This window comes from Salmo trutta, chromosome 24 (assembly GCF_901001165.1).
Source record: "Salmo trutta chromosome 24, fSalTru1.1, whole genome shotgun sequence".
NCBI classification, from domain to species: domain Eukaryota; kingdom Metazoa; phylum Chordata; class Actinopteri; order Salmoniformes; family Salmonidae; genus Salmo; species Salmo trutta.
The window spans coordinates 3,480,955-3,501,329 of record NC_042980.1 but is presented as its reverse complement, the minus strand read 5'-3'; the positions used below and the strand labels follow the sequence as shown (position 1 = coordinate 3,501,329).

Below are 20,375 nucleotides of genomic sequence, written 5' to 3'. Positions count from 1 at the left end.
ATTGCTCGCAAGGATGAACCAGACTTGTGGAGGTCTACAATTTTGTTTCTGAGTTCTTGGCTGATTTCTTTTAATTTTCCCATGATGTCAAGCAAAGATTGTAAGTAGGCCTTGAAATACATCCACAGGTACACCACCAATTGACTCAAACGATGTCAATTAGCATATCAGAATCTTCTAAAGTCATAATTTTCTGGAATTTTCCAAGCCGCTTAAAGCTACAGTCAACGTAGTGTATGTAAACTTCTGACCCACTGGAATTGTGGTACAGTGAATTATAAGTGAAATAATCTGTCTGTAAACCGGTTAGTCGAGGTAATTGAGGTAATAACTTGCAGACTTGTTTACGCTGCTGTGCGTTTTTGTTGCCGTTTTTACTTTGCTACCTGACGGTTTTTACTTTTTCCCTCACTCAACTTTTTTTTCATTCAACTTTCCTACCCCGGAGGTTTTATCTGGACATGGTTCGTCAGGACTTCAAACAGACGAAGCTAAGTAACATTAACATGATGCCTTCTAATTGCAGTCGTTGTACTCATAATATACAGGAGAACGATCGCCTTACGGCAAGGATAGCTGTGCTGCAAGTCCAGCTTCAGACGCAATCGTTAGGCAAGGGTCATTTCAGTGTAGGAAAGGATGAAACAGCGTCTGTGCCACCAGCAAGTACAGATAGTAACGTTAGTATAAACCCCCTCGCACGGTCCCCGCAGCCGGACATCTTTCTCATGGCGTCTGGAGGGAAACGCTGTAGGAATGCTCAACCGGTGTCGCTTATTCAGCCGACAGAAACTTTCAACCGGTTCTCCCCGTTAAGCGAGTCGGAGTCGGAGGCCGAGACTTCTCTGGTCTCTGCTCCTCCCGTTGTGGGGTCTGAGACGCCGAAGCCTCTCACCATTAGCTCTGACAAATTGAAAACCCTAGTCATTGGCGAATCCATTACCCGCAGTATTAGACTTAAAACTAATCATCCAGCGATCATACACTGTTTACCAGGGGGCAGGGCTACCGACGTTAAGGCTAATCTAAAGACGGTGCTGGCTAAAGCTAAAACTGGCGAGTGTAGAGATATTGTTATCCACGTCGGCACCAACGATGTTAGGATGAAACAGTCAGAGGTCACCAAGCGCAACATAGCTTCAGCATGTAAATCAGCTAGAAAGATGTGTCGGCATCGATTAATTGTCTCTGGCCCCCTCCCAGTTAGGGGGAGTGATGAGCTCTACAGCAGAGTCTCACAACTCAATCGCTGGATGAAAACTGTTTTCTGCCCCTCCCAAAAGATAGAATTTGTAGATAACTGGCCCTCTTTCTGGGATTCACCCACAAACAGGACCAAGCCTGGCCTGCTGAGGAGTGACGGACTCCATCCTAGCTGGAGGGGTGCTCTCATCTTATCTACGAACATAGACAGGGCTCTAACTCCTCTAGCTCCACAATGAAATAGGTTGCAGGCCAGGCAACAGGCTGTTAGCCAGCCTGCCAGCTTAGTGGAGTCTGCCACTAGCACAGTTAGCGTAGTCAGCTCAGCTTTCCCCATTGAGACCGTGTCTGTGCCTCGATCTAGGTTGGGCAAAATTAAAAATGGCGGTGTTCGCTTCAGTAATGTTACTAGTATAAAGACCTCCTCCATTCCTGCCATTATTGAAAGAGATTGTGATACTTCACATCTCAAAATTGGGTTACTTAATGTTAGATCCCTCACTTCCAAGGCAGTTATAGTCAATGAACTAATCACTGATCATAATCTTGATGTGATTGGCCTGACTGAAACATGGCTTAAGCCTGATGAATTTACTGTGTTAAATGAGGCCTCACCCCCTGGTTACACTAGTGACCATACCCCGTGCATCCGGCAAAGGCGGAGGTGTTGCTAACATTTACGATAGCAAATTTCAATTTACAAAAAAAAAAACAATGACGTTTTCTTCTTTTGAGCTTCTAGTCATGAAATCTATGCAGCCTACTCAATCACTTTTTATAGCTACTGTTTACAGGCCTCTTGGGCCATATGCAGTGTTCCTTACCGAGTTCCCTGAATTCCTATCGGATCTTGTAGTCATAGCAGATAATATTCTAATTTTTGGTGACTTTAACATTCACATGGAAAAGTCCACAGACCCACTCCAAAAGGCTTTCGGAGCCATCATCGACTCAGTGGGTTTTGTCCAACATGTCTCTGGACCTACTCACTGCCACAGTCATACTCTGGACCTAGTTTTGTCCCATGGAATAAATGTTGTGGATCTTAATGTTTTTCCTCATAATCCTGGATTATCGGACCACCATTTTATTGCGTTTACAATTGCAATAAATAATCTGCTCAGACCCCAACCAAGGAAGATTAAAAGTCGTGCTATAAATTCTCAGACAACCCAAAGATTCCTTGATGCCCTTCCAGACTCCCTCTGCCTACCCAAGGACGTCAGAGGACAAGAATCAGTTAACCTGTTTGGGCTAGGGGGCAGTATTGAGAATTTTGGAAAAAATATGTTCCCATTTTTAACTGCCTCCTACACCAACTCAGAAGCTAGAATATGCATATTATTGTTCAGGTTTGGATAGAAAACACTCTGAATTTTCTAAAACTGTTTGAATGGTGTCTGTGAGTATAACAGAACTCCTATGGCAGGCAAAACCCTGACAAGGTTTCAAGCAGTAAGTACCCTGTCTGACAAGGAGTCGTGCGTCTTACATCTTTTTATTGAAAAGTAAGGATCTTAGCTGTAACGTGACAATTCCCAGGGCTCCGATAGGCTCTCAGAGCCCGGGAAATAACTGAAGGTTTACGAGGGAGTCTCAGGCTGAAACACATTATCACCTTTTGTAAGTGTCGACTCAGAGGACCTTTGAATGAGGCGCGTGCACGAGTCGCTCCTGAGGAGAAATTTTATTCGGCTGTTTAGGCTCAATGCATACTCCCGGTCGGAATATTATCACTTATCTACGAGATAAATGGCATAAAAATTGGTTTTAAACAGCGGTTGACATGCTTCGAAGTACGGTAATGGAATATTTAGACATTTTTGACACGCCAATGCGCCATGCGCGGGACCGTGAAGAAGCATTCTGATAGTGTCTAGAACTCACGAACAAAATGTCGCTGTTTGGATATAACGATGGATTATTTGGGACCAAACCAACATTTGTTATTGAAGTAGAAGTCCTGGCAGTGTATTCTGATGAAGAACAAGCAAGGTAAGAACATTTTTCTTATAGGAAATGTGATTTTGGTGGATGCTGACCTGGGTGGGTATCTAAATAGCTAGCCCTGTAATGCCGGGCTATGTGCTTCATCCGAAAAGCTATTTTAAAATCGGACATATCGAGTGCATAGAGGAGCAATGTATCTATAATTCTTAAAATAATTGTTATGCTTTTTGTGAACGTTTATCGTGAGTGATTTAGCAAACTGTTAGTAAATTCCCCGGAAGTTTGCGGGGGTTATGCTTTTTCTGAACGTCACATGCTAATGTAAAAAGCTGGTTTTTGATATAAATATGAACTTTATTGAACAGACATGCATGTATTGTATAACACAATGTCCTAGGTGTGTCATCTGATGAAGATCATCAAAGGTTAGTGCTGCATTTAGCTGTGGTTTGGGTTTATGTGACATGATATGCTAGCTTGAAAAATGGGTGTCTGATTTTTTCTGGCTGGGCACTCTGCTGACAATCTAATGTTTTGCTTTCGTTGTAAAGCCTTTTTGAAATCGGACAGTGGGGTTAGATTAACGAGATTCTTGTCTTTAAATAGCTGTAAAATAGTCATATGTTTGAGAAATTGAAGTAATAGTATTTCTAACGATTCAAAAATCGCGCCACTGGATTTCAGTGGCTGTTACGTAGGTGGGACGATTTCGTCCCACATACCCTAGAGAGGTTAACCACCTAACCGAGGAACTCAATTTAACCTTGCGCAATACCCTAGATGCAGTTGCACCCCTAAAAATTTAAAACATCTGTCATAAGAAACTAGCTCCCTGGTATATAGAAAATACACGAGCTCTGAAGCAAGCTTCCAGAAAATTGGAACGGAAATGGCGCCACACTAAACTGGAAGTCTTCCGACTAGCTTGGAAAGACAGTACCGTGCAGTATCGAAGAGCCCTCACTGCTGCACGATCATCCTATTTTTCCAACTTAATTGAGGAAAATAAGAACAATCCGAAATTTCTTTTTGACACTGTCGCAAAGCTAACTAAAAAGCAGCATTCGCAAATGGAGGATGGCTTTCACTTCAGCAGTAATAAATTTATGAACTTCTTTGAGGAAAAGATCATGATCATTAGAAAGCAAATTACGGACTCCTCTTTAAATCTGGGTATTCCTCCAGGGCTCCATTGTCCTGAGTCTGCACAACTCTGCCAGGACCTAGGATCAAGGGAGATAAAGTGTTTTAGTACTATATCTCTCGACATAATGATGAAAATAATCATGGCCTCCAAACCCTCAAGCTGCATACTGGACCCTATTCCAACTAAACTACTGAAAGAGCTGCTTCCTGTGCTTGGCCCTCCTATGTTGAACATAATAAACGGCTCTCTATCCACCGGATGTGTACCAAGCTCACTAAAAGTGGCAGTAATAAAGCCTCTCTTGAAAAAGCCGAATCTTGACCCAGAAATTATAAAAAACTATCGGCCTATATCGAATCTTCCATTCCTCTCAAAAATTTTAGAAAAAGTTGTTGCGCAGCAACTCACTGCCTTCCTGAAGACAAACAATGTATACGAAACGCTTCAGTCTGGTTTTAGACCCCATCATAGCACTGAGACTGCACTTGTGAAGGTGGTAAATGACCTTTTAATGACGTCAGACCGAGGCTCTGCATCTGTCCTCATGCTCCTAGATCTTAGTGCCGCTTTTGATACCATCGATCACCACATTCTTTTGGAGAGATTGGAAACCCAAATTGGTCTACATGGACAAGTTCTGGCCTGGTTTAGATCTTATCTGTCGGAAAGATATCAGTTTGTCTCTGTGAATGGTTCGTCCTCTGACAAATCAATTGTAAATTTCGGTGTTCCTCAAGGTTCCGTTCTAGGACCACTATTGTTTTCACTATATAATTTACCTCTTGGGGATGTCATTCGAAAACATAATGTTAAATTTCACTGCTATGCGGACGACACACAGCTGTACATTTCAATGAAACATGGTGAAGCCCCAAAATTGCCCTCGCTAGAAGCCTGTGTTTCAGACATAAGGAAGTGGATGGCTGCAAATTTTCTACTTTTAAACTCGGACAAAACAGAGATGCTTGTCCTAGGTCCCAAGAAACAAAGAGATCTTCTGTTGAATCTGACAATTAATCTGGATGGTTGTACAGTCGTCTCAAATAAAACTGAAGGACCTCGGCGTTACTCTGGACCCTGATCTCTCTTTTGAAGAACATATCAAGACTGCTTCAAGGACAGCTTTTTTCCATCTACGTAACATTGCAAAAATCAGAAACTTTCTGTCCAAAAATGACGCAGAAAAATTAATCCATGCTTTTGTTACTTCTAGGCTCGACTACTGCAATGCTCTACTTTCCGGCTACCCGGATAAAGCACTAAACAAACTTCAGTTAGTGCTAAATACGGCTGCTAGAATCCTGACTAGAACCAAAAAATTTGATCATATTACTCCAGTGCTAGCCTCCCTACACTGGCTTCCTGTTAAGGCAAGGGCTGATTTAAAGGTTTTACTGCTAACCTACAAAGCATTACATGGGCTTGCTCCTACCTATCTTTCCGATTTGGTCCTGCCGTACATACCTACACGTACGCTACGGTCACAAGACGCAGGCCTCCTAATTGTCCCTAGAATTTCTAAGCAAACGGCTGGAGGTAGGGCTTTCTCCTATAGAGCTCCATTTTTATGGAATGGTCTGCCTACCCATGTGAGAGACGCAGACTCAGTCTCAACCTTTAAGTCTTTACTGAAGACTTATCTCTTCAGTAGGTCCTATGATTAAGTATAGTCTGGCCCAGGAGTGTGAAGGTGAACGGAAAGGCTGGAGCAACGAACCGCCCTTGCTGTCTCTGCCTTGTCGGTTCCCCTCTTCCCACTGGGATTCTCTGCCTCTAACCCTTTTACAGGGGCTGAGTCACTGACTTACTGGTGTTCTTCCATGCCGTCCATGGGAGGGGTGCGTCACTTGAGTAGGTTGAGCCACTGACGTGGTCTTCCTGTCTGGGTTGGCGCCCCCCCCTTGGGTTGTGCCGTGGCGGAGATCTTTGTGGGCTATACTCGGCCTTGTCTTCGGACGGTAAGTTGGTGGTTGTAGATATCCCTCTAGTGGTGTGGGGGCTGTGCTTTGGCAAAGTGGGTGGGGTTATATCCTGCCTGTTTGGCCCTGTCCGGGGGTATCATCGGATGGGGCCACAGTGTCTTCTGATCCCTCCTGTCTCAGCCTCCAGTATTTATGCTGCAGTAGTTTGTGCCGGGGGGCTAGGGTCAGTCTGTTACATCTGGAGTATTCTCTTGTCTTATCCGGTGTCCTGTGTGAATGTAAATATGCTCTCTCTAATTCTCTCTTTCTCTCTTTCTCTCGGAGGACCTGAGCCCTAGGACCATGCCTCAGGACTACCTGGCATGATGACTCCTTGCTGTCCCCAGTCCACCTGGCCATGCTGCTGCTCCAGTTTCAACTGTTCTGTCTGCGGCTACGGAACCCTGACCTGTTCACCGGACGTGCTTGTTGCACCCTCGACAATTACTATGATTATTATTATTTGACCATGCTGGTCATTTACGAACATTTTAACATCTTGACCATGTTCCGTTATAATATCCACCCCTCATAGCCTGGTTCCTCTCTAGGTTTCTTCCTAGGTTTTTGGCCTTTCTCAGGAGTTTTTCCTAGGGAGTTTTTCCCAGCCACCGTGCTTCTTTCACATGCATTGCTTGCTGTTTGGGGTTTTAGGCTGGGTTTCTGTACAGCACTTTGAGATTTCAGCTGATGTATGAAGGGCTATATAAATAAATTTGATTTGATTTGATTTAAACTATTGTTGGAAAAATTACTTGTGTCATGCAGAAAGTAGATGTCCTAACCGACTTGCCAAAACTGTAGTTTGTTAACAAGACATTTGTGGAGTGGTTGAAAAATGAGGCTTAATGACTCTGACCTAAGTGTATGTAAACTTCCGAATTCAACTGTACGTACGGACCCACAAAGGCAGTTTTGGAGGATCCCGTATGCGAGATTGGGGGCAGAGGAACAAGTAAGGGAATACCCCCTTGATTTGGACAAAATAACATGGCAACATATTGGCATAGCACGAATCATACACACGATTGCAAAAACCACCCAAAGCGGCCCATCTCCGGGCCAATCATATGGCAATTTTCCGATGGCAATTGCCAATTGTAACACCCCAAATTTCCTTTAGATGGCGAGCGTGCTCCACCTTGGATTTTCATACAGCAAATGATACCCAATTCTTACCCAAGTCTCAGATTTTGATAAAACGATTTTTTTTTTAAAACTTAGCACCTTGTAAAAAAGTGGTTTCTGGACCGTTTTTCGTATTTTTTTCGATTGTTATGTCAATTACACATGTATAAGAGCTGTATGAACATGCTTCTGACGTTTTTTATTGACGTCGTTTTTTGGGTTCTTTTTGCTTGTGCATAAGGCATATGTTTTGTGCATTTGGAATATGATTTCATAGGAAGTCAAAAGTGACATATTTTTTTCTTTTTTTGCCAAATGCCATTAGAAATGTGCAAATGAAATGTCCAATTCTTTTTTTGTCAATTATACATGTATGAATGTATTGAATGTGCCAAATCAGGATGTTTGTCCGTTTGCCATGTACGATCATAGGAAGTCGGTTTCCAAACCCAAAAGTCAGTGAACCATGGTCCAAATGGCATTTATACTGCCCAAATGATATATAGCCCTATGTTAAGCCATGGATCAACGCAGATGGTCTACTTGTCATGTATGATGAGGGAGAAGTGGGACTCTGTTGCTTTTAACATTTTTAACGAATTTGACATGCTCAGAATGCATAATTGACTGGCCCGATGATCTCGGGATGGCCGTGCAGTGACTGTGGTTCCTCTCCATCGCTCGTTGTGTTGATTTCATCATGTCAACTTTGGTGATATTTTTTGCTGTTGAATCATATTGCAAATGCGCGTTACATTTGCAATATTGCGCGTTACGTTTGCAATATGATTCAATGGGCATTTAGCATCACGAATTTAGGCATGCTCAAAAATACTGCAGAAATGCATTATTGACTGGCTCGATGAACTCGGGATGGCCGGGCAGTGACTGTGGTTCCTCTCCATTGCTCGTCACCCAGCAGTCAGCGTCCATCAGTCAATTAGATGTCATTTTGACACCAAACTGATAGCATCTGACACCAAATCCACTTTTTCCAACTCGTATAGAAGCCAACTATCACATATGTCAGAGAAGGCCCATAATTCACAGTGCTTTCAATTTTAACCATAAAAAAACATAAAATACATAGTTACGTTATAGCTGCGGGTCCAGCTCTGACATTATGTGTAGGCCTATGTGAGGCGACCCCGAATCCCAAGTTTTGGCTCAATAGGTCATTCGGTGCCCGAGCAATGGCCTTAATTGGTGCTGAAAATCCACTTTTTCAGGGCGTTACTACGGGGTCCCTGAATGAGCTATCGGACAGAGACATTGGGGTCCGTCTCTATGGGCTGAGGCGGTTTCAATGCACCTAGTCTTGCGACTCTGGGACATGTCGCCATGTCCGTGATATTCAAAATGAATTGAAAATATTGCAAATGTACGAGGCGGTTTCTCGGTCAGAGAACCTTCTAGAGCCCCATAAATCACCGTGCACTATCGACTTGAGCTCTAGAACAGGTTTCTAAAATTTCGGAGCTCTAGGTCTGACGGTTCTTGAATCGTTTGAACGAAAGTAACTATTGAAGGCGGTATAAGCCTCTAAGCCCCACAATATGTACCTATGGCCAAATTGTGTGTGTGTGTTTTTGTTTTTTTGCAAAAAGAATAGACACACGTTGTCTTTGGGGTAGGCATAAACAGAATCCTGAATAAGAAGTCTCTACCTTAAGAATTGACTGAGTAACAGATGGTTGAGTTGCGTGATTTTCACTATGTGCAGGTTATATGACAATAGCTCTTGGGTGGTTTTAACCACTTCCGGTTGTCACAGGAAGTTCTTACTCAACACACTTTGTCTTTGGGGTAGACATAAACAGAATCCTGAATAAGAAGTCTCTACCTTAAGAATTGGTTGAGTTGCGTGATTTTCACTATATGCAGGTTGACCATATGACAATAGCTCTAGGCTGTTTTAACCACTTCCCGTTATCACAGGAAGTTCTTACTCAACACACGTTGTCTTCGGGGTAGACATAAACAGAATCCTGAATAAGAAGTCTCTACCTTAATGGTAGCAGCGCTTGATCAGGCGAAAGCCTTTGATCGCGTGAATAGATCCTTTCTTTTCAGGGTGTTAGGAAGATTAGGATTTGGGGAAAAGTTTATAGGATGGATCCGTACTTTATATGTCGGAGCGGGGTGGCAGGTTAGCGTTAACGGTGACGTTTTTGACCTCTCGTCTGGGGTCAGGCAGGGATGCCCGCTCTCGGCTCTTCTCTTCGTTCTGTACATGGAGCCTCTGGGGGCTGCCATTAGGGCAGACACAGGGGTGGAGGGCTTGCTGATCCCTGGAAGTGGCGGTCTCCGTGTCAAGTTGACACAGTACGCCGACGACACATCCTTGCTGCTTTGCAAGGACTCGTGCCTGACAAGGTCCCTTGCCATTATTGGGGACTTCACCCGAGCGTCGGGGGCGGTTCTTAACCACGCGAAGTCTTCTGTTAAGTTTTTCGGAAGATGGAGTGGTAGGACGGATGTGCCCGGAGGGTTATCTCTCTGTAACAGGGCCCTGAGGATACTCGGGGTCCATTTTGAGACCTCCAGCTCAGCGACGCTGAACTGGAACAGGGGCATCGCAGTGGTACAGAAGAAGCTAGCGATGTGGAGGGCTAGGTCGTTGTCCTTTTTAGGCAAGGTCCTGGTTCTCAAGGTGGATGTATTGCCATCTCTATTGTACTTGGCGTACATCTATCCATTGCCGGCTTGTCTGAGGAGGCATCTAGTGAGGCTGGTGTTTCAGTTCATGTGGGGTGGCAGGTACGAGTGGGTCGCCAGGGCACGCATGATCTGTCCCATCGGGGAGGGAGGTAGGGGGGGTACCACATCTCCCCCTCAAGCTAGACGCCATTTTTGTTTCTTTTCTGTTGACGGAGCTTGCTCAGCCAGTACTACACCCGTCCGGTTACCTCCTGCGGGTGTTCTTCTCGTATCAGGCGAGAAGCGTAATGGTGTGGTCTAACACGGGTCCTCGGGCAGAACAGCTGCCGTGGCACTTTGGCCATGCGGCCAAGTGGCTGCGTGCGCACCCCGAGGTTGAAGTTGCCCGAGTAGGTTTAGATCACAGGCACCTGTACGAGGAGGTCAGAGGGCAGTAAGTCCAGCACCTGTAGTGGGCATCCCGGCAGTGGTCTGGGAAGGAGTGCAGGCGCAGGGTCTGGACAACAGGCTCAAGGACCTGAATTGGTTGAGCCTCCACAAGTGTTTGCCGGTACGCTCCACCATGTACCGGCATAGCTTGGCGCGATCCCCCACCTGCCCAAGACCTTCTTGTGGCGGGGAGGAGACTTTGCGCCATGTCTTTTGGGACTGTGCCATTGCCGGAGTAGTATGGGCGAAGGCACGGGTGGTGTTAGGAAGGTTAAGAGGAGATTTTGTGTTGACTTGGGCTAGGCTAGAGAGAGGTGTAGGGAGAGCGAGGGGGACGGATAGGGATAGGTTTCTGCTCTGGCTTCTCATGAGCCTCTTTAAGCGGGGGCTGTAGGAAGCCAGGCAGAACATGGTCAAGACAGGGAGAGATTGGGGGGTGGAAGGGATAGTGAGGAGGGTGGAAGGAGATTTGAGAGGGAGGATGAAGAGGGAGGAGAGGAAGTGGGGGCAGCACGCTGCCCGGGAGAGGTGGAAGGGGGGATTAGGGCTGGGGTTATTTTTGATTAGGGACGGGGAGATAGGGAAAGTTAGTGTGTAGGATGACGGGGAGGGACGATGCTCCCCTGAGTTTTGTTTTGGGGTATTTGTTTTGTTTTATAAATTAAATACCATTATTTGAGTTTGAAAGAAATATATGATTTTGTAAAGAATGAATGGTATTGAACGTAATAAATTATTTTTTCAAAAAAAAAAATCTGTTCTTATCAGTTTAATATCTGATACGTCCCCCATCGGGGGACTACATATTAAATGGATTTTTCGAACAGGGAGTCGGAAATGGGGCTTGCTCCGTCCGCTCCACGCATCGACCCGGTATTGCAGTACCTCCGGGAACGGTGCAACACTTTTCTCTCATTGTCAAGGAAAAAGAAATACACAAAGCTATGTAAAACAGCTAGCAGAAGAAGAGAAGGAATGAAAAAAGAAGAATCATCCAAACTGAAACAAGGGCGAAGCCCCCTTCATGGGGTCCCCCGTTTTCCCGCCATTTTACTTAAAAAAAAAATTGGCCAGGATTGTGTGTGTGTGTGTGTGTCTCTGTGTGTGTGTGTGTGTGTGTGTGTGTGTGTCTCTGTGTGTGTGTGTGTCTCTGTGTGTGTCTCTGTGTGTGTGTGTGTCTCTGTGTGTGTGTGTGTCTCTGTGTGTGTGTGTGTGTGTGTCTCTGTGTGTGTGTGTCTCTGTGTGTGTGTGTCTCTGTGTGTGTGTGTGTCTGTTTTTGACCCCCCCCAAAAATACAATCACTTCACCAGGATTGTCTGTCTCTGTTTTTGACCCCCCCAAAAAATACAATCACTTCACCAGGATTGTCTGTCTGTCTGTCTGTCTCTGTTTTTGACCCCCCCAAAAAATACAATCACTTCACCAGGATTGTCTGTCTGTCTGTCTGTCTGTGAATTTTTACCCACAGCCCTCAAACTTGGAAGAGTGGGTTCGGGAACCACCCGCGGGCACCCGGCCTAGAGTGCACAGTGTGTGTCTCGGGCCCCGACCTCTGACTTCCATACGACTCTGGTTTCTCTTCATTACGCACAAGCCTTTCGCCTTTTACTAAAGACTTCCGTGGAGAGGAACACTTACGAGTTCAACATATTTTTGGAAGGGCTTTGCTTCTGGCAGAGCCCGGTATCTTGTTTCAAGAGAAATTGACAGAGATGACGCCGAGACTTTTTGCTCAGGCGTTTGACTTGAAACCGGCTGACCGACCGACCGACCGGCGTATTTTTCCACTCAAAGTAGTCGCTCGGGCAATTGAGTTCAAGCCCGACGACGACTGACGTGTTTTCCGGGCTTTGAACAAATAGTCGCACTAGGCTTAAAGAGCTAGTGACTTAAAGACGCATTAGCGACTTGTTAAAAAAAACACCCGCCTGTCACCAGGGAAGCGTCGGGTGGGGAGGAGACAACTTTTGCCAAACCGCTGAGGTCTGCCGAGACCCCCGGGGGCCCGGCGGGTGCAGGGGTCAATTTGTGGGTTATCGCTTCTCGGCCTTTTGGCTCAGATCAAGCTTGGTACCGAGGTGCCCCAAAGCCCGCTGAGTCAATAGGTCGAAGGTGGTAGGGCGGAGGAATTTTTTATTTTTTTGGTTGGAAGATTCTTTTTTTTTCCCTCCAAATTTTTTGAGCGCATTTTATCAAGGAGAAAATGGCGCGGAATCCAAACAGCAGGTCGGTTCCTGGAATGGGTCTGGCAAACACGGTAAGGTTTGCATGGAGAGATAAGGAGTTGGAGCCAGCCGGTCGAGAAACCTTTGGGAGGACAATCTTGATGGGGGTATTGAAACTGGCGGTCAAGGACGTATTTTGCCTCCAGGGGAATCCCATGGAAGCAGCGTATGATGTGACTTTTTACAATGAAGAGAAACATGATGAGATCATGCAGAAGGTGAGATAAGTTTTAGCTGTAAGGCCGATGTGCCATTACGAGGTCACAAGCTTGGCGAGGAATAATTTTCGGGTGGTAACAGTAAACGTCTATAACCCCCATGTCAAGGATGAAGAAGTGAGGGCCTTTCTGGGGAGGTATATGGACAAGGTATCCTCAGCAAGGCTCCTCAGGGACTCCCTGGGGTTTTGGAATGGGAGGAGAGGGTTCCAGGCCCTACTCAGGGAGGACCCAAAGGGACAGGGTGGCTACCTCCATCCTCCCGCTATGTTCTCCCTGGGGGCTGACAGGGGGACGTTGTTTTATGCACGTCAGCCCCCGTTTTGCAGGCGTTGTATGGCCTATGGCCATACCCTCGCCTCGTGCAGTACAAAAAAATGCAGATTTTGTGGATCTGGAGAGCACGAGGCGGGGGACTGCGACGTGCCGAAGGCGTGCCACGGGTGTGGCTCATCTGCACACCTGTGGCGGGAGTGCCCGGCTCGCCAGAGGTCATACGCGTCTGCAGCTGGGGGGGGAGCAGGAGCGGGGGATGGGGGAAGAAGAGGAGGGGAAGGAAGGCCGGCTCAGGACGTGAGCACAGGCCCCGAGGGGAAGGACACAAGGAAGGAGGAGGAGGAACAAGGAGCGGCAACAGGAGTGGAGGCGGACAAGGAAGGAATGGGAGCAAAAGAACTGGGAAGAGAGGAAGAGGAGGAATGCAAGAGAGTGGAGGAGCCTGAGAGAGAAGAGCGCGAGGGGGGGGGTGGTGGTGAAGGAGACGGTGGAAGGACCAGTGGAGGAGGAGGAAGGGGGGAGGCGGGAGTGGGGGGAAAGTGCCCTGGTGGAAGAGATGAGGGGTATGGTGGAGGATCTGGCGGGGACAGAGGGTGGTATCTCTCCCCTACCACCATCACCAAAGAAGAGGGCGAAGAGGAGGGTGCGCCTGGCTGACAGTGAGAGGGAGGCCAAGAGACTGATGGGGGCGGGAGAGACCTCGGGGTTGCCGCTGGTTTCCCCAGACCCTCAACTTCTGGTGGGGGGGAACCCACCTAACAAGGCCCAGGGCTGGGTGGATGAGGAGGTGGGGAGTTTTGTGTTTGGGGACTCCGACTCCCCTATCCTCTTTCAGACCAGCTATAGCGCTGGGGAGGGGGAGGAGTGTGGGGGTAGACCCAGGATGCAGGGCACCCCGGTGCCAAACACCATTCCTGCATCCTGGGTTGGTGAAATGGAGGACACGTCGGGTGTACGGACAACGTTCCCGCCGGTAGACATGGAGCAGGGGAGCATCGGGTGAGTCTCCTGTTTTTTTGTTTTTCGGTTGGGGTTTAGTTTTTTTCTTGAGTAAAGGTTGATTTGTTTTATTTATTTTAATTTTTCATGGGGTTAAATTTTACTTTTGTTAGTTTAAACGTAAGGGGATTAAGGGACTTTGTTAAGAGGAGGGCGGTTTTTAGTTATTTGGAAGGTGTGGGTTTTGATTTTTGTTTTTTGCAGGAGGTTCACCTGAGGGATGGAGGGGATATCAGTAGGTTTAGGAGGGAGTGGGACAAGGGGGAGTCAGTTTGGAGTATAGGGGGGGTGCACTCATCAGGGGTAGGGATTTTGTGTGGGCACAGGGAGGTAAAGGTGGAGGGTTCTTTTGTGGTTATGCAGGGGAGGGTGTTGGGGTGGATGTCACTTTAAGAGATTGTAAGTTTAGATTAGTGGTGGTGTACGGGCCACAGGTGGCGGCAGACAGAAGGGAGATGGTGGACTGTCTGGCGCCCCTGTGTGTTACAAATAGGCACTTAGTGATAGGAGGGGATTTTAATATAGATTTAGGGGTAGGGGGGGATAGTAGTGCAGGCTCCATCACTGGACTAATGGCTTGCCATGGTCTGGTTGATGGAGGCCTGCACACTACTCCGACAATGGCTGGTCCCACATGGCGCAACTCTCGGGGGGTTGCGCGGAGGCTCGACTATATTTTCCTATCTAGGTCTTTGGGTCAGTTGTCTGGGCGGCTGTTGCCTGTGTTCTTCTCAGATCACGACGGGGTGCTCCTGCAGGTGGGGTCGCCAGTCTGCCTCTTCGGTAGGGGGTACTGGAAATTAGATCGGGATGTGCTGGAGGAGCAAGCTTTCGTCGAAGCCTTTTTTGGTTTCTTTCGGGGGCTTGAAGGCCTCCGGTCCATGTGCGAGGGGGTGTTAGAGTGGTGGGATTTAGTTAAGGTAAGGATTAGGGCCTTTATAATAGGATATTGTAAGAGGACTAAAAGGGAGGAAAGGAGGGAGGTGGATCGTATCCAAAGGTTGATTGAACTCGAGTACGAGGCAGGCAACCTCGGCGGGTCGATTGACTGGGAGAGATCCACAGCCCTGAAGGCTCAGCTCAGGGAGCTGCAGGAGCGGAAGGCTAGAGCTTTCCTGGAGCGTGCGCATAATGGCTTTTTAGAACATAATGAGACTTGTTCCGCTATGTTCTTTAAGTCAGTTAGGGGCAGGCAGAGTAGGAAGGTAATGCATGGGGTTAGGGAAGAAAAAGGTAGTATAGTTAGAAAGCCGGAGGAGATGGTCAGGGTGACAACTGATCATTTCCGAGGTTTATTTAAAGAGAGGGTAATAGATGTAGAGCAGGGAAATGTGTTTTTAGAACACTTGTCCCGGCGATTGCCGGAGGACATTAGAGATGTGATGGAGGCTCAGATCTCCCTCGAGGAGGTTGAGAGCGCTCTCAGGAGGATGGGAAAAGGGAAGGTGCCTGGGATGGATGGGCTGCCGGCCGAGTTTTACCTCAAGTTTTGGGGTATACTTGGACCAGTGGTCCTCGAAGTCTTGAAGGCCATCCTTGAGACGGGGGTCCCGGGGGGATCAATGGCTGTTGGTGTGCTGTCACTTCTTTATAAGAAGGGGGAAGCAACCGACCTTGGCAACTGGCGGCCGTTGACCATGCTGTGCGTAGATTACAAGCTACTTGCAAAGGTTTTAGCAGACCGGTTGCGCACAGCCCTTCCCTACGTCGTCCATGAGGATCAGACGTGCGGGGTAGAGGGTCGCTCGATCAGATGGAACCTACAGTTGATCAGGGACTCCATCGCTTGGGTAGAAGATAGGGGGCTGCCTTTAATGGTAGCAGCACTAGATCAGGCGAAAGCCTTTGATCGCGTGAATAGATCCTTTCTATTCAGGGTGTTAGGTAGGTTAGGATTTGGGGAGAAGTTTATAGGATGGATCCGTACATTATATGTCGGAGCGGGGTGCCGAGTTAGCGTAAACAGTCACTTAGGTGACGTTTTTGACCTCTCGTCTGGGGTCAGGCAGGGATGCCCGCTCTCGGCTCTCCTCTTCGTTCTGTACATGGAGCCTCTGGGGGCTGCCATTAGGGCAGACACAGGGGTGGAGGGCTTGCTGATCCCTGGAAGTGGCGGTCTCCGTGTCAAGTTGACACAGTACGCCGACGACACATCCTTGCTGCTTTGCAAGGACTCGTGCCTGACAAGGTCCCTTGCCATTATTGGGGACTTCACCCGAGCGTCGGGGGCGGTTCTTAACCACGCGAAGTCTTCCGTTAAGTTTTTCGGAAGATGGAGTGGTAGGACGGATGTGCCCGGAGGGTTATCTCTCTGTAACGGGGCCCTGAGGATTCTCGGGGTCCATTGTGAGACCTCCAGCTCAGCGACGCTAAACTGAAACATGGGCATCGCATTGGTACAGAAGAAGCTAGCGATGTGGAGGGCTAGGTCTTTGTCTTTTTTAGGCAAGGTCCTGGTTCTCAAGGTGGATGTATTGCCATCTCTTTTGTATTTGGCGTACATCTACCCATTGCCGGCTTGTCTGAGGAGGCCTCTAGTGAGGCTGGTGTTTCAGTTCATGTGGGGTGGCAGGTACGAGTGGGTCGCTAGGGCACGCATGATCTGTCCCATCGGGGAGGGAGGTAGGGGGGTACCACATCTCCCCCTCAAGCTGGACGCCATTTTTGTTTCTTTTCTGTTGACGGAGCTTGCTCAGCCAGTACTACATCCGTCCGGTTACCTCCTGCGGGTGTTCTTCTCGTATCAGGCGAGAAGCGTAATGGTGTGGTCTAACACGGGTCCTCGGGCGGAACAGCTGCCGTGGCACTTTGGCCATGCGGCCAAGTGGCTGCGTGCGCACCCCGAGGTTGAAGTCGCCCGAGTAGGTTTAGATCACAGGCACCTGTACGAGGAGGTCAGACAGGCAGTAAGCCCAGCACCTGTAGTGGGCATTCCGGCGTTGGTCTGGGAGGGAGTGCAGGCGCGGGGTCTGGACAACAGGCTCAAGGACCTGAATTGGTTGAGCCTCCACAAGTGTTTGCCGGTGCGCTCCACCATGTATCGGCATAGCTTGGCGCGATCCCCCACCTGCCCAAGACTTTCTTGTGGCAGGGAGGAGACTGTGCGCCATGTCTTTTGGGACTGTGCCATTGCCGGAGTAGTATGGGCAAAGGCACGGGTGTTGTTAGGAAGGGTTAGAGGGGATTTTGTATTGACGTGGGCTAGGTTAGAGAGAGGTGTAGGGAGAGCGAGGGGGACGGATAGGAATAGGTTTCTGCTCTGGCTTCTCATGAGCCTCTTTAAGCGGGGCCTGTGGGAAGCCAGGCAGAACATGGTCAAGACAGGGAGAGATTGGGGGGTGGAAGGAATAGTGAGGAGGGTGGAAGGAGATTTGAGGGGGAGGATGAAGAGGGAGGAGAGGAAGTGGGGGCAGCATGCTGCCCGGGAGAGGTGGAAGGGGGGTTTAGGGCTGGGGTTATTTTAGATTAGGGACGGGAAGATAGGGAAAGGTAGTGTTTAGGATGACGGGGAGGGATGATGCTCCCCTGAGTTTTTGTTTGGGTTTTCGTTTGTTTGTTGAATTAAAAATACCATGATTGATTTATGTTTAAAAGGAAATTTTTGATTTGTATTGTATGAATGGTATTGATTGTAATAAATTATTTTTTCTAAAAAAAAAAATCTGTTCTTATCAGTTTAATATCTGATATGTCCCCCATCGGGGGACTACATATTAAATGGATTTTTCGAACAGGGAGTCGGAAATGGGGCTTGCTCCGTCCGCTCCACGCATCGACCCGGTATTGCAGTACCTCCGGGAACGGTGCAACACTTTTCTCTCATTGTCAAGGAAAAAGAAATACACAAAGCTATGTAAAACAGCTAGCAGAAGAAGAGAAGGAATGAAAAAAGAAGAATCATCCAAACTGAAACAAGGGCGAAGCCCCCTTCATGGGGTCCCCCGTTTTCCCGCCATTTTACTTAAAAAAAAAAAAAAAAATACAAATAAAAACATTGGCCAGGATTGTGTGTGTGTGTGTGTGTGTGTGTGTGTGTGTCTGTGTGTGTCTGTGTGTGTCTGTGTGTGTCTGTGTGTGTGTGTCTCTGTCTGTGTGTGTGTGTGTGTGTGTGTGTGTGTGTGTGTGTGTGTGTGTGTCTCTGTGTGTGTGTGTCTGTCTGTCTGTCTGTCTCTGTTTTTTGACCCCCCCAAAAAATACAATCACTTCACCAGGATTGTCTGTCTGTCTGTCTGTCTGTCTGTCTGTCTGTCTGTCTGTCTGTCTGTCTCTCTCTGTTTTTGACCCCCCAAAAAATACAATCACTTCACCAGGATTGTCTGTCTGTCTGTCTGTCTGTCTCTCTCTGTTTTTGACCCCCCAAAAAATACAATCACTTCACCAGGATTGTCTGTCTGTCTGTCTGTCTGTCTGTCTGTCTCTCTCTGTTTTTGACCCCCCAAAAAATACAATCACTTCACCAGGATTGTCTGTCTGTCTGTCTCTCTCTCTGTTTTTGACCCCCCCAAAAAATACAATCACTTCACCAGGATTGTCTGTCTGTCTGTCTGTCTGTCTGTCTCTGTTTTTGACCCCCCCAAAAAATACAATCACTTCACCAGGATTGTCTGTCTGTCTGTGAATTTTTACCCACAGCCCTCAAACTTGGAAGAGTGGGTTCGGGAACCACCCGCGGGCACCCGGCCTAGAGTGCACAGTGTGTGTCTCGGGCCCCGACCTCTGACTTCCATACGACTCTGGTTTCTCTTCATTACGCACAAGCCTTTCGCCTTTTACTAAAGACTTCCGTGGAGAGGAACACTTACGAGTTCAACATATTTTTGGAAGGGCTTTGCTTCTGGCAGAGCCCGGTATCTTGTTTCAAGAGAAATTGACAGAGATGACGCCGAGACTTTTTGCTCAGGCGTTTGACTTGAAGCCGGCTGACCGACCGACCGACCGACCGGCGTATTTTTCCACTCAAAGTAGTCGCTCGGGCAATTGAGTTCAAGCCCGACGACGACTGACGTGTTTTCCGGGCTTTGAACAAATAGTCGCACTAGGCTTAAAGAGCTAGTGACTTAAAGACGCATTAGCGACTTGTTAAAAAAAACACCCGCCTGTCACCAGGGAAGCGTCAGGTGGGGAGGAGACAACTTTTGCCAAACCGCTGAGGTCTGCCGAGACCCCCGGGGGCCCGGCGGGTGCAGGGGTCAATTTGTGGGTTATCGCTTCTCGGCCTTTTGGCTCAGATCAAGCTTGGTACTGAGGTGCCCCAGAGCCCGCTGAGCCAAAAGGTCGAAGGAAGGCAGGAGGGAGGAAAGGTTTGGAGTGTGGGAAAGGTTTTTTTCCAATTTTCAAAAAAGGAATTTTTTAGCGGCTTCTTTTTAAGAGAGCTTTTTTCGAGGTAGTGGAACCTTTTTTCTTGTCTGGAAGATGGCTCGATACGCTCCCAACAAGATGCCTGGAATCGGGATAGCGAACACGGTGAGGTTCGCCTGGAGGAACAAGGAGATGGAGCCGTTTGGGAGGGAAACCTTTGGGAGAACAATATTGATTGGGATCCTAAAGTTGGAGGTGGGGGAAGTGTTGTGCCTCCAGGCGAACCCACTGGAGGTGGCTTACGAAGTGACGCTCCACAAAGAAGACAGGTATGAGGAGGTGATGAGGAGGGCGAGGGAAGTAGGAAAGGATGGACCGATGGGTCATTACGAGGTGACCAGCCTGGGAAAAACCAATTTCCGGGTGGTCACGGTTAAGATGTATAACCCTCATGTGAAGGACGATGAGGTGAGGACTTTCCTTGGGCGTTACATGGACAATGTCTCATCGGCGAGGCTCTTCAGGGACTCCCTGGGCTTCTGGGATGGGAAGAGAGGATTCCAGGCGTTGCTCAGGGAGGACCCTGGGGGGTTGGGGGGCTACCTCCATCCGCCGGCGATGTTCTCCCTGGGGGCTGACAGGGGGACGTTGTATTATGCACGTCAGCCCCCGTTCTGCAGGCGTTGTATGGCCTATGGTCATATCCTCGCCTCGTGCAGCACAAAGAAGTGTAGGTATTGTGGATCTACGGAGCACGAGGCGAGGGACTGTGACGCGCCGAAGGCATGTCACGGGTGTGGCATGCTGACGCACCTGTGGCGTGAATGCCCGGCGCGTCAGAGGTCATACGCGTCTGCAGCTGGGGGGGAGCGAGAGCCGG

At 48.1% G+C, this 20,375-nt stretch overlaps 2 non-coding genes and 2 pseudogenes across 2 annotated transcripts; all 4 read left to right on the top strand.

Annotated features, from left to right (window-relative positions):
• The first annotated feature begins 11,211 nt into the window (after nt 1-11,211).
• On the top strand, nt 11,212-11,386 carry LOC115161564 (uncharacterized; annotated as a pseudogene).
• Nucleotides 11,387-12,043: 657 nt separating this feature from the next.
• LOC115161659 (U5 spliceosomal RNA) lies at nt 12,044-12,160 on the top strand. The gene has a single exon (XR_003869355.1). It is a non-coding gene; the product is annotated as a U5 spliceosomal RNA (small nuclear RNA).
• Nucleotides 12,161-17,835: 5,675 nt separating this feature from the next.
• Nucleotides 17,836-18,011, top strand: LOC115161557 (uncharacterized; annotated as a pseudogene).
• A 914-nt stretch (nt 18,012-18,925) lies between these two features.
• Nucleotides 18,926-19,042, top strand: LOC115161658 (U5 spliceosomal RNA). Its single transcript, XR_003869354.1, has one exon. It is a non-coding gene; the product is annotated as a U5 spliceosomal RNA (small nuclear RNA).
• The last annotated feature ends 1,333 nt before the right edge of the window (nt 19,043-20,375 follow it).